This window comes from Thunnus albacares, chromosome 3, assembly GCF_914725855.1.
Source record: "Thunnus albacares chromosome 3, fThuAlb1.1, whole genome shotgun sequence".
NCBI classification, from domain to species: domain Eukaryota; kingdom Metazoa; phylum Chordata; class Actinopteri; order Scombriformes; family Scombridae; genus Thunnus; species Thunnus albacares.
Window position 1 is genome coordinate 32,762,721 of NC_058108.1, and position 17,128 is coordinate 32,779,848.

The window sequence follows — 17,128 nt, forward strand, 5'->3', positions numbered from 1 at the left end:
GAACCAGAATGTTGATGTGATAGATCCTAAACCGTGGTATGTGCAGGAAATGTCCACTGATGATCCTCTGGAGGCACAGATGATTCTGTCAGTGTAAATCACTCTGTTGCAGGATTGATCATCAACACCTGAAATATAAAATGTAGTTAGCACTGAATCCTTGGTTGTGTGTGTGTGTGTGTGTGTGTGTGTGTACCAATAACAAGTGAGGCAGTGGGGTCGCTCATATTAGAAATACATGAAGTTATTGTACAGTACTTTAGATAAAAGGCTCCACAAGATGCTGTTATGTTAGTGAAAGACTGTGATGAAAACTCACAAACTGGAAGAGAGGGGAAATCCTCATGTCCTTTAACAGCACAGGAAAAGCTGTCTGCAGTATATAAGTTGATTGAGTAAGAAGAAGATGCTTCTCTCCAAATTTCCTGTCCATTCTTGTACCAGATGTAGGAAGCATGTTCAGGTAGACGACAACTGCTGTCACATAGCAGCTTTTTCCTGAAAGAGGACTGATAGAGTACTGATATGATCACCTGCACCTGGAGATCTGTATATGTGAAGAAAGAAAAGAAATGTAATTTATGTTCAGACACACACAAACATTCACAGTTCTATTTCTAAGATATTAACCATTTAAAACCAAGTTAAATCTGCCAATGAAAATGTTACCTGTGACAGTCAAAGTGACTCCGGGTGAACCAGTAAATCTCCCTCCTGGTTGGTTTGTTATGAACATGAACTTGTACTGAGCTGAGTCGCTCTCTCTCAGGTCTGTGATTCTCAGAGTGCAATCGTTCTTATCACAGTGATACTGAACACGACCTGAGTACTCTGAGTCTGTTCTCAGATCCACAGGTTCATTATTACTCAATTTAATAAACCAGAATGTTCTCTCAACTTCATTATCATGGTCATTTACTCTGGATGGGTATCTGTAGGTACAGTGTATGTCCACTGTTGATCCTTTTAAGGCACAGATCTGAGGAGAAGTGTAAGTCACTCCCCAGTCATTCTGACCCTGTACCACTGTAACACAGAGCACATCAGAAACCACAATCAGATTCATAACAAGTTAAGAATCAGTGAATAAGACAAAGTGGATCATGGCACCAATATGACTTTATTTGTAGTTGTTGTCATTCAAAGCTCCTCATCGTGCATCAATCTAACTAGAACTGAACCGGAATACAGTATTTAATCATTTGTTACTGCTGAGTGTTTCAGCTTTAGTCCAAGTTTCTACTGTTGTTAACCTTGTTCATTTTAGTTTTAAAAAAGCTAAATGCCTGAAATGTGTCTCTTATATGTCATCAAACAAGTCCTTCAAATAGAAAATGAGTGAAAACATATTTAACTAACTTTTTTGGAGTAGAGCAGCAGATCAGTGGTACATCAATGTTGTTTTCACCTCATTAAAACTCGACAGACTTGTTCTGTATCATTCTTTTCCCCCAATTTTAATTTACTTTGTAGGCACTTTATAATTCTAGTATATTACTTTCATGATATTATTTCTGAATCATGTCTGGGTTAAAAACATGCATCAAAGTCCAAATACAAAGTCTGCTGTTCACAGTTAATCTGCACTGAGACAGAACATTGTACAGTCTGAAGGTTCAGTGAAGGAACAAGAATGTATTGAAACTGTGAACATTAATGCAGTTTTACTGAACAGGAAAAGCAGAAGTAAATGAATTATTAGAGAGTCTGTGCTCGTCTTGGTTAGTTTCCTCTCTCTTAGTTCTTTGGTAAAGTTGCTGCTAAATTAAGTGTGAAAACCACAAAGAAATGCAGAACATGAAGTGAGGGAAACTTTTGAAAGTGGCTAAAATAAAATGTGTGACAAGTTTTCACAGGAAGGGGCAACTGTTATAACTGTAACAGCTAAAACAGTTGTCCAGCTCTACAGTACAGAGTGCAGAAATTACCAAAAAGATTTAAAACATCATTACAAGATAAAATTCTCTGTGCATTGCTGTACCATCATAGAACTATGTATATATTCATATGCATGTGTAAAAATATATGATTCCTCCATGGAAGGAGGGTGGACAAACCTTACTAGCCAGGCCCCACCCCCACCACCCATGACACAGACACAGCTGTACATCTTAATATAATATTATTAAAGTGTTCAGCAGTAAATATTGATGTTATTATTTTTTTGTCTTCATTCAACAGCTATATTTTACACAGAAATAAACAGAAGTGAATGTTTGGTGTTGTAGAGTTTAAAAGTTATTCATCATGCTGCATCACACATACATCAAACCTAGAAAAGTGCTGATCTGGGATATTTTATATTTACTTTCTTTAAATGACTTCATGCTGCTCTGAATAAGTGTGCTAAATGTCCTACAATGTAAATGTAGATATACAGTACCTGACACGGAGAGAAGGAAGACAACAAATCCACTCACTGCTGCTGTTAAACTCATAGCTGCTCCTCTCATCTCTCTGTGAGGCTTCAGAGACAATAAAACACATCAAATAATGTAAACAACATGTAATAGTCATATCAGTAAACTATTCTACTTACAACAGAGAAGGACGTTGTCTGTTAAGATGCTCGTCCTCTGTGATCTGTGAGCAGAAGTCAGATGTAAGACTAAAATTAAATGACCACATTTCCTTCCTCTTATTATGAAAATTCATGAGGTGCAAATTGCCATCCAAGGCAGAAGTGACAACTAAGTTTTACCATTTTGCAAAGACTTAATATAATCTATATTAGAGAGAATAAGAGATCAGTGTTCTAGGCTGTTAGTAATTTAAAGAAAGAAGAGAAATAATGAGATATTTTTATTATTTTACTCTTTTTAATTGTGTTTAAAAAACATGACACATGTGATGGATGCGCTGCACATGCTTAAATTTGTCCTTTTACCACATGTGAGGAAGTAGCACCTTGTGGCAAACACAGCCAATTTTAGAAAGAAAAAAATAATTTTGAGGCAAGAAGGTATTTTTTTTTTATTTCATTTATTTTTGATAGCATTGCCTACTTTGTAGATGAACTCATCAAACTTAAATCATGTTAATTATGTGTCTGTGTAGATTTCTTTCATGCAAGTGGTTAGTGCTAATCTTTTATTTGTTAGCTGTAAGGTAAGCTAGTTCATGGCTACAAGAGTCTGGGTTAGTTGTAACAACATGTGAAAAAATGTTACAACCTACCCCAAGCAAAAAATTAATTGTATTTCTATGTTTACTTTGAATTTCAGTGTGCCTAGGTCATGTAAGAGAAAGACTGCCAAGGGTGTGCCTCTCAACATTTTGGAGTGCTACACATACTCCATACATAGTGGGCACACACAGTCACACTCACACAGACACACATTAATGTTCAATTGATGGACCTGGTGCACATTTACACATTTTTTTCAGTTTTATTACTATTTTCAAATGTTAGTGTAACACACAGACACACATACACTAATGTTCAATTGATGAAGTTTAGTTGTTTAGTTTTATTATAATGTTAAAATGTTAGTGTAACACACACACACACACACACACCCCGATTATGTCAAAAAAATCATTGAAAATCATTTAAGTGTTGAATAAAAAGTTTTCAATATCTTAAATTTTGTCATAATCCTTACTTCATAATGTTACATTTCACCCGAGGGTATGTTACAATTAACATGGACTATGGGGTCAATTGTAACATTTCACTCCTTGTGTTTGGGACTAAACCATGCATGCATGTGTAAATCATATCACTAAATTTATTATATGTGTAGTTTGACGTCATTCACAATCTAAGATTCACAATCACAATAAGTGACTCATCTCTCCAATTAGAACTGAGATCATTTTTATTCAATCAAGAAAGAACAAGGACAAAAGTGATTACATGGTTTAGAAATTGTGATATAGAACAAAAACAAGCTGTAATAATATGTATAAAGAAAGCAGAAAAACAGATAATTGTAATGTTACTGTAAGGCAGTAGAAATAATTCACAAGATGAATGTTAGAATACTGACAACAAATACTTGACTGACAATAAAACTGGTTGTCATAATGAAACTGGAAGACATACTGTAAATACAGAAAGAACAGTGGAATATTTACTAATATCTAGTGTCAGCAATAGGAAGTTACAAGTTGATCAGTAAAAGCTCTCTAATACTCCAGTGTGTTTTTTTAAATATCTTAAACATTACAGTCTTACCACTTGTTAACTAACTGATACACTACTCCTGAGACATGTCCAAAGCTGCAAGTTATAATAATCTTTAGTATATCTCCTCTAACCCAACGTTAATAAATATTACACTGGCAAGTATCCACAGCTCCACTAAATGACTCCGGTGACTCCAGTCACACAAACACTGCAAGTTTAAATTAGCAGGTTTTACAATGAAAGTTTTGTCACTGGGATCACCTTCACTACTTACATCTTTAATAAACAGAAACAATAAATATGTTGAGGCTGTCTGGCACTGGTGATAAATCCTACTGGCAGATCAGTTATGTTGTCAATCCAAATGCTGCTTACTGCTTTCTTCCATTGTTTCAAAGGATCCACAATGAAATTAATAAGTACAGGAGCTAGGTCTGAATGGGATTTTACTTCGGCAGTAAAATAACAAGCTAGCAAGTGGGAGTCAAGGCAGCATGACCTACATGAAGTTTGGTGGCTGTCAGGCTAAAACTGACCGACTGGTAAAGCTTTGAAAAACAAACTAGATAAAAACCCATTCAAGTCAATGAAGAAAAAAAAAGAATAAAGAGAGGAAAAATGTTAAGAAGGTAGATCAAGTGCATATTTCCAAAGGCTGTATACAAGCACACATGATGGTGAACAAAGAAATGTCATGAATATTAAAATATATAGATTTCAGGGCGGACCTCTCTGAGAATGCATTATGGAGACAGCTATATATTTTATAATTTAGCAATTTCAACTGACAGTTTAACTTGTTATTTTACTGTTGAGGTAAAGGAATTTATGCTCGATGAAGGTCGGACAGACTGAAGCATTGTTATTTAAAGGTGCAGTGTGCAGAGTTTAGTGGCATCTAGTGGAAAGGACTTTGCAGAAATGGAATATAATATTCATAAGTATGTAATCACCTGAAAATAAGAATTGTTGTGTTTCCGTTACCTTTGAATGAGCCCTTTAAATCTGCACAGGGAGCGGGTCCCCTTCCACAGAGCCCGCCATGTTTCTACAGTAGCCCAGAATGGACAAACTGAACACTGGCTCTAGAGAGGGCCTTTCACGTTATTTACAAGTTTAGTGGCCACCATAGGTTCTCCTACATGCTTAGAAGGGGAGAGGAGGTGTATTCAGTTGCAATCTGCAACCTCACCACTAGATGCCACTAATTCCTACACACTGATCCTTTAATAAATATTCCAGTAGTAAGCAAGACAGTTTGCAGCAGTTCTTCTCATTGTTTTCAAAAATGCATAAAAACAATACAAAACAAAAGCGTGAAATTGCTGATGTGTTCATGAGGTTTTGTTGACTGTGCTGTACAGTGCAGCTGGATCTTCTTCAGTCTCCTGACCTCTGGCTCTGAGAGGGAAATTAAAAAGTTAATCAGGTGATTGTGAAGATATTGTACTAAATTATACAAACAGTCATAATAAGGATGTAAAAGGCAAATATAACAAATGAAAAACTGAAATTAAACTGTTGCTACTATGCTCACCTCGGGGCAGTACCAGCTCTGTTAAATGTGACAGCAGCGCACTGGACAACCTCTTGTTCCTCCATGTGTCTGTGGGGCTGAGCTGATCTGATGTTGGAGTAGAGAGGATCTCCCTGGTTGTTGGAGAAGTGCACGCTGGCGTACTGCTCTTCTGGCTGTGTCTGGAGGGTGATAGAAATGAGGAAAGTGTTGGTTTGTGTGAAGAAGGATTGTTATGAAACAACATGAAGTGCTTGACAGTCAGATGAGTTTTCTAGTTGCACTTTATGATAGTGACTGTGGAAGTGTGGAACCAGGATAGAATAGTATAACTTTCCCTCCTCACCCTCTCTCTGTTGTCTGGTCTCTCCTCAGCCTCAGACCTTTGATTGGAGGATCTCTTTTTTCTGGTTGGAAGAATAAATTAAAAAACACAAATGACAGAATTTTGATCAATGATTTAGTGAAATAGAACTGCTCACCTCATCCACAGGAAGACAGAGAGGATGATGATAAACAGGAGAACAGCAGTTTTTACTCCAGCAGCTATTGATTTTCCTGCTCCTGGAGAACAGAGATGAAAAGAAAACACTGACAGTTAATGAGGGTATTACAGCATGTTTGAGTCCAACGTTTTGGTCAATATATATGTAGCCTGGTGGTAAATCGGTTCAGATGTAATTTTCCACTTAGGTGAGGTATAGCTCTCAAAGTTGTTTGAATGTCAATACATGTGTTCTTTGCTGTTTTCTTCTCAGTGTAAAATTGTTTAAGTCTTATTAACATTTGAGGCAAATTGTAAGTGTCACAGTCTCACTTGTTATTGCTGATTTTGGTCACAAGGTAGCGTTGAGTAATATTACTGTCACTCTGCCAAATGCATCTTGGTCTTTCTTCCTGTTTTACGTTCAAACAACAGGAGATTTGCAGGGTGGACGGTGCTGTGACTCCGTCGTGTAAAGTAGTAGACACTAGTGGAGTTCATGACCTGGAATTTTGGTTTGGTTTGGTTCAGGTTTTAAATGAATTTTAACTCTGTTTGAAGGTAAACAACAGTGTGTTGAGTTGTGCAATCTCCGGGGAGTTCCGTGTGGGTTTGGTGGGACTTGTTGAGGTTTTAGTGTCCTTTGCAGGTGTGCTTTGTGCATCGGGTGTGTGCATGGGTTGTTTTTGTGGCTTTGTGGTTGTTGAGTGTGTGTTTGTCTGGTTCTTTTTTGTGTTTTTTGTCTATGGTCATGGCCCACTGCTGTGTTTTGTTTTTGTCATTTTTCTTTAACATAATTTTTTGTATTAAGTCTGCAACAAGCTGTGAAAGCACATGAGCTGCTCTCTAAAAGGACTCAGTAGCTTAAACACTCTGTTAAAATGACCTGTTGCAAACATGGTCAACAATAAAATTAAAGCTACAAGAACCCCTGAAGTAATTGTGTCCTGTGTGGCATCTAATTCCACGAGCTACACATGTATATTCAGTTCTCTTCATTCTAAACTCTAACAGCTCTTTTCAGCTTAGAATATATTTAACATGAAAATCACTGAAAATCTAAGTTAAAGCTGTGCCCATGAGCATGATTTGTGACATCACAACTACTTTGGAAGCTTATCCTGGTCCAATATGCAACTTACACAAGTGTGATGTGGAAACTTGAAGCCTCCAGTGCACAAACACTGAGAATGGACTTTACAGTGAAGTAGGAGACATCTTGTGTCCAGCGGTTAAACTTTTAAAATGAAAAATATTTACATATTTATAGATTCTGGAAGTTTATTCAATGAGGAAGAAGAAGTAGATATAATTTTAGGAATTTCTAACTAGTAAGTTTTCTGTGGAAAAAACATATTAGACACAAATTATTATTCAAAGCAAAGTATTTTATATGTCTTAAAACATGTTTGGAGGGGATCTTTAACTAAATGTCTTAGTGATCCAGTACTGCCCTTTACCATCTTACTTTAATCTGCACAAATGTGGGAAAAAAGAAATACATTTTTACAAAACACTGGTGACAGTGTTAGCAGCTGCAGTGAGCAAACTCTCCTCTGTTCCTGCAGCTTCCTCAACTAAGCTGGAAGTGTGTGATGCATTACTGAGTGATGGACCACAAATGGCCATTGGCCCAGTAGAGGGTGCTGTTGTAAAAAAAAATATGATTCCTCACATCATTCTTACAAGTTCATGTGTTTTCCTTTAAATTACATTGAAAATCAGTTTTTCAATGGAGTCTCCATATTCTCCCATACAAGCTGGAGATTTAACTCCTCTAGAGTGTCCACAGTTTACCAAGACCTCCACTTGATCACACTTTAACTTCATCCTCTAAATGAAAAAATGCAGCAGCTCAATATTTAGACTCTTGGTCTCATAGAGTGAGGCAGCGCAGTGTGAAAAAATCTCACCTTGACTGCTTGTATTCATGAACACAGCTCTCTCCCCACTGGTTAAATATAAAAAGCCTGCATCACTTCATCCTAATCAGAGGTCACATAATCCTTTGAAATATAACTTATGAATAAGAAACATGTTGACATGAAAATTCAGAGTTTTCTCTTGCTCAGATCTCTCTTTACTTTTTTAATTGAGCTGATTCCTCCAGTCAGCAGTGAATCACACAAACCTGTTTTACTGTATCTTATGAATATGACTCTTAGGTCTGAAGTAATCCACTTGGGGCAGCTGTATAGCTAATGAGTCCTAGTGCAATGTGTGTGTAGCTGAATGAAAAACCAACCTGCCACAACAGTCAGATATAAGGTGGAGTTATGACGTCCTCTTCTGTTCTGGGCTTCACAGTAATAATTCCCACTGTGTTCAGGTCTGACATCAGTGATGGTGAAGATCTGTCCTGATGCTTTTGGTGAGTCTTCATTCTCCTTGTACCAGGTATAATTAGCTGCTGGGTTAGCATCACTGCTACATGTCAGATTCACTGAACTGCCCTCCACTATCTCACCAGAGGGACTCACTGACACAGAGGGAAGCTTTGGAGCATCTGGAGGAGATGTATCAAAATGAATGAACTATAAAATGAGGAAGGGTTGCATTAGTACACCATGTTGTATTGGAGCTGCTCAGTGAACTACAGCAGCAGACTGAATGTGAAGCAGGCAGAGCTGAAGAAAACAGACATGATCAGACAAATCTTTTCCACTTTTTTTTAACAAGGTTGACAAGACTAACAGCTGTATGTTTATTTTTAAATGAACTGTTTGACTCACATTTCACATCAATAAAGATGTATTCAGATGTCCTCGTCCCCAGCTGGTTCTCAGCTGTACAGTAATACTCTCCAGAGTCAGAGGACTGGATGGAGCTGAAGACAAGCTGTGGTTCTTCACTGAGAGGTTGAATGTCTGGATTTACATTCTTCTTGTACCAGGTGTATTTAGCTGCTGGGTTAGCATCACTGCTACAGGTCAGAGTCACTGAACTGTTCGGCATAATGTCCCCAGAGGGACTCACAGACACCAGAGGAATCTTACGTGCATCTGAAGGAGAAAATATTGACATTTTTTAATCTTATGATCCAATCATATTCATGCAGCTGTACAGTGCAGACATCATAACATGACACTTATCACTGTTGCTGTCTGCTGATTATGCTCATGCTCATGGAATAAACTCACACACTGATGGAGAGGAGAACGTCTCATGTCCTTTCAAAGCACAGGAATAGCTGTCTGCAGGATAAAAAAAGCCCAAATAAAAAGGAGATGTTTGTTCTGTTATTATCCGTCCATTCTTGTACCAGATGTAGGAGGGACGATCATCTAGATGACAACTGCTGTGACACTTCAGCTCTGCCCGAACACAGGTATGAACTTTGCAGGCTGTTGATCTGATCACCTGCACCTGGATATCTGGATATGTGAAGAAATAGAAATATCATTTATCTTTATACATGCACAAAATATCAACACAAACATTCACAGTACTATTTTCAAGATATTTAATGTTTGGAATTAAATAAGTATTCAGATGAAAATGTTACCTGTGACAGACAAAGTGACTCCAGGTAAACCAGTAAATCTCCCTCCTGTTTGGTTTGTTATGAACATGAACTTGTATTCAGCTGAGTCGCTCTCTCTCAGGTCTGTGATTCTCAGACTGCAGTCGTTCTTATCACAGTGATACTGAACACGACCTGAATACTCTGAGTCTGTTCTCAGATCCACAGGTTCTTTATTACTCAATTTAGTATACCAGAATGTTTTTTCAACTGTATTATCATGATCATTTATTCTGGATGGGTATCTGTAGGTGCAGTTTATGTCCACTGTTGATCCTTTTAAGACACAGATCTGAGTAGAAGTGTAAGTCACTCCCCAGTCATTCTGACCCTGTACCACTGTAACACAGAGCACATCAGAAACCACAATCAGATTCATAACATCAGTTGATAATGAGTCAATCAGCTTCTAAGACAAGATGTGTATCATAGTGCTAACATGTTTTTGGGGGCAAGATAATCTGGACCAGCTTCAAAATATGATTGTCTGCTGTCACCTGTCACAGAAGTTTCTTATCATGCATCAAGCTAAAAATAACTGAGCTGAAGTATTGCGCTTTATCAGGTATTTATCATATTGTATAATTTTATGTTGGGACATCAGAATATTTGTTACTAAATTTTTGATTTGGTCCGTTAATTCTTGATGTTTTTATTGTTGTACTCTTTGTCTAAGAAGTCAAAGAAAAATGGAAGAACATATTTAATTTTCAGAGGGATAAAATTTTGAGAATCTGTTCCTTTAAATCCATGAAAGAAAGAATGAATAATAGTTTATATTTGTTGATGATTGTAAATGTGAAGCAGGCAGAGCTAAGAGAGTCTGATCAGCAAAATATTTCACTGGTTAATAAAGCCTGAAAAAAGTTGTCATCACCTATGTGATGCTTTTTTAACATAGACTGTGTTTCACTCACATTTCACATTTATCTCAGTGTATTCAGATGTCCTCCTTCCCAGCCCGTTCTCAGCTGTACAGGAATAATATCCAGAGTCAGAGGACTTGATGGAGCTGAAGACAAGCTGTCGGCCTCCTGAGATAACTTCAAGACGTGCAGATATAACCTTGTACCAGGTGTATTTAGCATCTGGATTAGCATCACTGTTACAGGTCAAAGTCACTGAACTGCCCTCCTTAATTTCACCAGAGGGACTCACTGACACAGAGGAGGGTTTTGGTGCATCTGTAGCAGAAAAAATCATGTTTAACATTTCATCCCCAGCTGAGGTTAAGTTTTCACAGTGGAACATATTGAAATGGTTTATATTTCATCAAACACATTACAAACTACATGTCCTGTTACCTTGTGTATGAGTTTAAAATCATCAAGTGACAGTAAACACACTGAAGGAGAAAGGGAGAGCAGTAATCCTCATCTACTTTAAGAACTTTCTTTCATAACTGCTGGTGTGTATGTGTGTGTATGTGTGTGTGTGTGTGTGTGTGTGTGTGTGTGTGTGTGTGTGTGTGTGTGTGTGTGTGTGTGTACGTGTTGTGTGAAATGTATTATTAAGACTGGAGTGATGGCTCTAATTGACTATTGATGGAAGAGGTGGGTCAATATAATTATTGAACAAAAGAAAAATCAGAGTGAAATTTGTAATTTTCACAGAGGGACTGAAGACACAATGAATCTAGTTGTCAAAACCTTGAAACAAGAGATTTTGTCTAATAGGCTGGATGAAATGTTAAAATAAAAAACTGTGTTTCTCTGCAGTAACACAGAGCAGGTTGTATTGTTGTTGGGATACTGACAGCAGTAGAGCTCAATGAGAAAAACGTGGATCCAATAAGAAGTGAGGCAGTGGGGACCTTCATATTAGAAATACATGAAGTCATTGTACAGTACTTTAGATAAAAGGCTCCACAAGATGCTGTTATGTTAGTGAAAGACTGTGAAGAAAACTCACAAACTGAAAGAGAGGGGAAATCCTCATGTCCTTCAACAGCACAGTAAAAGCTGTCTGCATGATTTAAGTAGTCTGAATAAGAAGAAGATGTTCCTCTCCTGATTTCCTGTCCATCCTTGTACCAGATGTAGGAAGAACGACCAGGTAGATGACAACTGCTGTTACACTTTAGCTCTGCCCAGTTAGAATACTGATAGTCTGTTGATCTGATCACCTGCACATGGAGATCTGTATATGTGAAGAAAGAACAGAAATGTCATTCATGTTCAGACACACACAAACATTCACAGTACTATTTCCAAGATATTAACCATTTAAAACAAAGTTAAATCTGCCAATGAAAATGTTACCTGTGACAGTCAAAGTGACTCCAGGTGAACCAGTAAATCTCCCTCCTGGTTGGTTTGTTGTGAACATGAACTTGTACTCAGCTGAGTCGCTCTCTCTCAGGTCTGTGATTCTTAGAGTGCAGTCGTTCTTATAACAGTGATACTGAACACGACCTGAATACTCTGAGTCTGTTCTCAGATCCACAGGTTCTTTATTACTCAATTTAATAAACCATAATGTTCTCTCAACTTCAATATTATGGTCATTTACTCTGGATGGGTATCTGTAGGTACAGTGTATGTCCACTGTTGATCCTTTTAAGGCACAGATCTGAGTAGAAGTGTAAGTCACTCCCCAGTCATTCTGACCCTGTACCACTGTAACACAGAGCACATCAGAAACCACAATCAGATTCATAACAAGTTAAGAATCAGTGAATAAGACAAAGTGGATCATGGCACCAACATGACTTTATGTGTAGTTGTTGTCATTCAAAGCTCCTCATCCTGCATCAATCGAACCAGCACTGAACTGGAATACAGTATTTTATCATTTGTTACTGCTGAGTGTTTCAGCTTTAGTCCAAGTTTCTACTGTTGTTGTCCTTGTTCATTGTAGTTTTAAAAAAGCTAAACGCCTGAAATGTGTCTCTTATGTGTTATCAAACAAGTCCTTCAAATACAAAATGAGTAAAAACATATTTAACTAACTTTTTTGGAGTGGAGCAGCAGATCAGTGGTACATCAATGTTGTTTTCAAATCATTAAAACTTGACAGACTTGTTCTGTATCATTCTTTTTCTCCACGTTTGTTTATTTTTATACACTTATAATTCTAAAACATGACTTTCATGATATAATTTCATTCCTGGGTGAAAACACTCATCAAAAAGTCCAAATACAAAGTTGCTGTTTACAGTTAATCTCTCTGTGCACTGAGACAGAACATCGTACAGTCTGAAGGTTCAGTGAAGGAAAAAGAATGTATTGAACCTGTGAACATTAATGCAGTTTTACTGAACAGGAAAAGAAGAAGAAAATGAATCATTAGAGAGTCTGTGCTTGTCTTGGTTAGTTTCCTCTCTGTTAGTTCTTTGGTAAAGTTGCTGCTGGGGTAAGTGTGAAAACCACAAAGAAATGCAGAACATGACGTGAGGGAAACTTTTGAAAGCAGCTAAAATAAGATGTGTGACAAGTTTTAACAGGAAGGGGCAACTATTATACCTAACAGCTAAAACAGTTGTCCAGCTCTATGGTGCAGAGTGCAGAAATTACCAAACAGATTTTAAACATCATGACAAGATGAAATTCTCAGTGCATTGCTGTACCATCATAGAACTATGTATATATGCATATGCATGTATAAAAATATATTATTCTTACAATCCATGGAGGGAAGGTTGACAGACCTTACTAGCCAGGCCCCACCCCCACCACCCATGACACAGACACAGCTGAACATCTTAATATAATATTATTAAAATGTTTTATTATTTTTTTTTGCCTTCATTCAACAGCTATATTTTACACAGGAATAAACAGAAGTGAAGAAGTTTGGCGTTGTAGAGTTTAAAAGTTATTCATCATACTGCATCACACATACATCAAACCTAGAAAAGTGCTGATCTGGGATAATTTATATTTACTGTCTTTAAAGAACTTCATGCTTCTCTGAATAAATGTGTTAAATGTCCTACAATGTAAATGTAGATATACAGTACCTGACACAGAGAGAAGGAAGACAACAAATCCACTCGCTGCTGCTGTTAAACTCATAGCTGCTCCTCTCATCTCTCTGTGAGGCTTCAGATATGTTAAAAACTGTCTGCAATGTACACAGGAAGTGAACCATCCACATCAATCAACCATTGTACTCTGCTAGAATAAAGATAGAAGTTACACTGAAAGGTAACTTTCCACTGCAGTCAGTGCATAAGCAGCAAGCAGATCAGGTTGTAAAAATAACCAAATGCCAAACGCCCATGTAGCTCACCAACAACATGTTGTGGTTTATCTCATAATGTTAAGAGACAACACCTTTGCAAGAGAGGTGAATTGGTGAGGGGTCTACTATAGTTTTAAATTCAGGGTGTGTCTACAATAACAACAAATTGAGTGATAAGAAATATACAAAGAAATATTTAAACTGAATTGCCTGTCAAATAAAACAATGAATGAAAAATTAATATTAATACATTTTTTTTATAGCAGTTTAAGGAAGGGTTTAAACAGTTTTAACAAGTGTGATTATTTTAAAATCTGACACTGTACAGAAAATAATAACACACATATGCCATACTGATAATAAAAAAATACAAAAAATAAAAATCCTCCTAGCATTTAGTATACAGAAAATAAAAAACAAACTGGTATTAATAGGATTAAAATTCTGAAAATGGATGAGTGATGATCAGGACGAAGATTTAACTCAGTGAAGGTGGAAAATAATATGAATATATCATATTTTTGTGGCAGTGTTTTGACGCGGACATTCTTGTCCTTTAACAACATCAGTGCAACTGTTTTTAAAGTGAGGCACAAGAGTGAAGACAGTATTAAAAGTCTACTGTGTGACACCAATACCCCTCCCTAAAACATGACTTCACTGAGATAAAAGAAGTTGCAGGGATAAATTAGTGGTCCATAACACAAGAACTTCTGAGTTATTCAAGAGAAAAACATTCATTTATAGGAATTAAGTGATTTCAGCCAAACGATCCTGTTATTGTTAACAGCACACAGCAGTCCAATCTGTCTACAGTGTTCAAGTAAAAGGAGAGATACAGAGAGATGTATGAAAACATAAAACTGAGGACTTCAGTCAACACCACGATTGAGTCTTGAATTTATGATACAGAAAACTGTGATTAATAAACTGAAAAAAGGATTGAGGTAATATTTGGTGTTGTAGGCCTTTAAAGGCACACTGCTTCACACCATACATCAAAATCTAGAGAGTAATCTGAGGTACTTATTTACTTTCTTAAAATCAATGCATGCTGCTCTAAATAATGTAAATATAGATATACAGTACCTGATACAGAGAGAGGGAAGACAACAAATCCACTCGCTGCTGCTGTTAAACTCATAGCTGCTCCTTTCGTCTCTCTTTGTGACTTCAGATATGTTAAAACCTGTCTGCAATGTACACAGGAAGTATAGCAGCCACACCATTAACCACTGCACTCTGCTAGAATAAAGATAGAACTTACACTCAAAGGTAACTTTCCACTGCGGTCAGAACATAAGCAGCAGGAAGATCAGGTTGTTCAAATGACATCCTCAATATGCATCATGAGCCAAATGCCCACAGAGCCCACCCACTCAATTCTCATTTTAGAGCATGTTGTAGTATATCTCATAACATTAACTGACAACACCTTTGCATTGAGAGGTGAATTGGGGAGGGGTCTACTATAGTTTTAAATTCAGGATGTTTCTACAATAAAAACAAATTGTGCTATTAGAAATATACATTTTTAAACTGAAATAAAACAATATGTAAACAAAAGTAGTGCAGGGTACTACGTTCTCCCCCCACCAAAATGGTCATGTCCTGATGACAGTTTGGTTTAAACATTCATCTTATCAACCTATCCTCTTGTAAAAGCTGCTTTTATATCTTTAATGGAAGAGAGTGAAAAACTAGCTTTCTTTTCATTGACCTACCATGTGTACTACCCGCTACTGAAGTCAGGCTTGTGAGTCATAGGTCAGTCTGTTTGACACCTTTTTTCCCTATTTTGGTGTCTTTCTACTTCAGCCATCTTCTTAGCAGTCCTCTTTACTTGAGGTTCATCTGTCATTGCAAGCAAGGCAAGATCCAGATCTAGACTAAGGGTTCAGGGTGTTCATTGATCTGATGTTCCAGTTTTTGTGACTGAAATGGTAGATGGTGGTCATACCGTACTGTACACCCATCTGTATCAGAAGTAGACTCCATCCTGTTATCCTAGCAAGAGGGATCATAGTTCTCATTTCTCTTTTCTTTAAAGAGGAGCTATTCTCATTTCAGCTCTAAATTTTTATGTTTTTGACTCCACTAGAGTAGCTCTGCATGATTCACAGTTCAAAAAACTCCTTATTCATCTTATACTAGCCCTTTATGCAGCCCCTCAGTATACACAGTTTCTCTTACACTCTGTTTTAGCTCCTGTTTCTTTAAGGCCCCCCTCCCAATGAGCCCACTCTGTTCTGATTGGCCAGCTTTACGTATCAGAGTTGTGTGACTTTACCGTCAATGCAAACCAAACGTTTCCTGCATTCATGCTTGCAATTAAAAGCTTTTAAATGAATAACATACAGGAGACTTTTATTGTGAAGAATTTACAGGAAGTAAAAATGTGTTCCTCACTGAATTAGCAGAGCTTCGTTAGCAGCACTAAAAACCGGTTGAAACAACAACATATGGTGCTATTTGGAGCTATTTGCAGATCAGTTACAAATAATGCAGGGAGGAATAGTACAAGCAGAAACAGCCACAGTGAGATATTTTATGAAGAGCTGCAGACAACCAGCATACCTCCAACAGGTAAACTACTTATTTTACTTTTCTGTGCTGTGTAATGGATTTGTGGCTTGGCGTTACTACTCCCGAAGCGGAGCAGCGAACTCACGTCCTGTACACGTAGCAGATGTCCATATAAAGAAATCCATCATGAACTGACGTCAGCTCGGGCTGAAAGTTAAAAAAAACATTGAAAACCGAGGGTTCAGAGCAGTCTGACACTGCTGCTTTTTGCTCACAGGGATTACTGCTACATACGTTTACCTGGATATTTGACACGTCTTCCACTTTTAACATGAATATCCGATATTGTGACATTATATATATGTCTGAAAATAAAGAAAAGCATATCTTACTTGCTCTCCTTATAGGTTCTATTCCTTTGTATAGGTACTTGCTCTTTCCAGGTCCTAAATGCATCTCTTGTCTAATAAGCAAAATGTGATCGTGATGGAGCACTTTTTATGGGCAATGTCCACTTTCTGGTCTCATTTTGATCACAGGCAACCCAGGCAGCTGACTTTCCATAATGTAAGGACTACATTTTCACTTGCTTCCCCAGGTTTCATATCAAGAACCTGTCACCAGAGGCTAGAGGTCAGAAACAAACTCACGGTGACAAGAGAGTGTTGCTTGTTTCCTTCACTTTTCCTTCACTTCACTCGAGGTACTATCACTTGACTCAAAAAGTCAGGTCTACTGGCAATCTGGTTTCATGTCTAAACA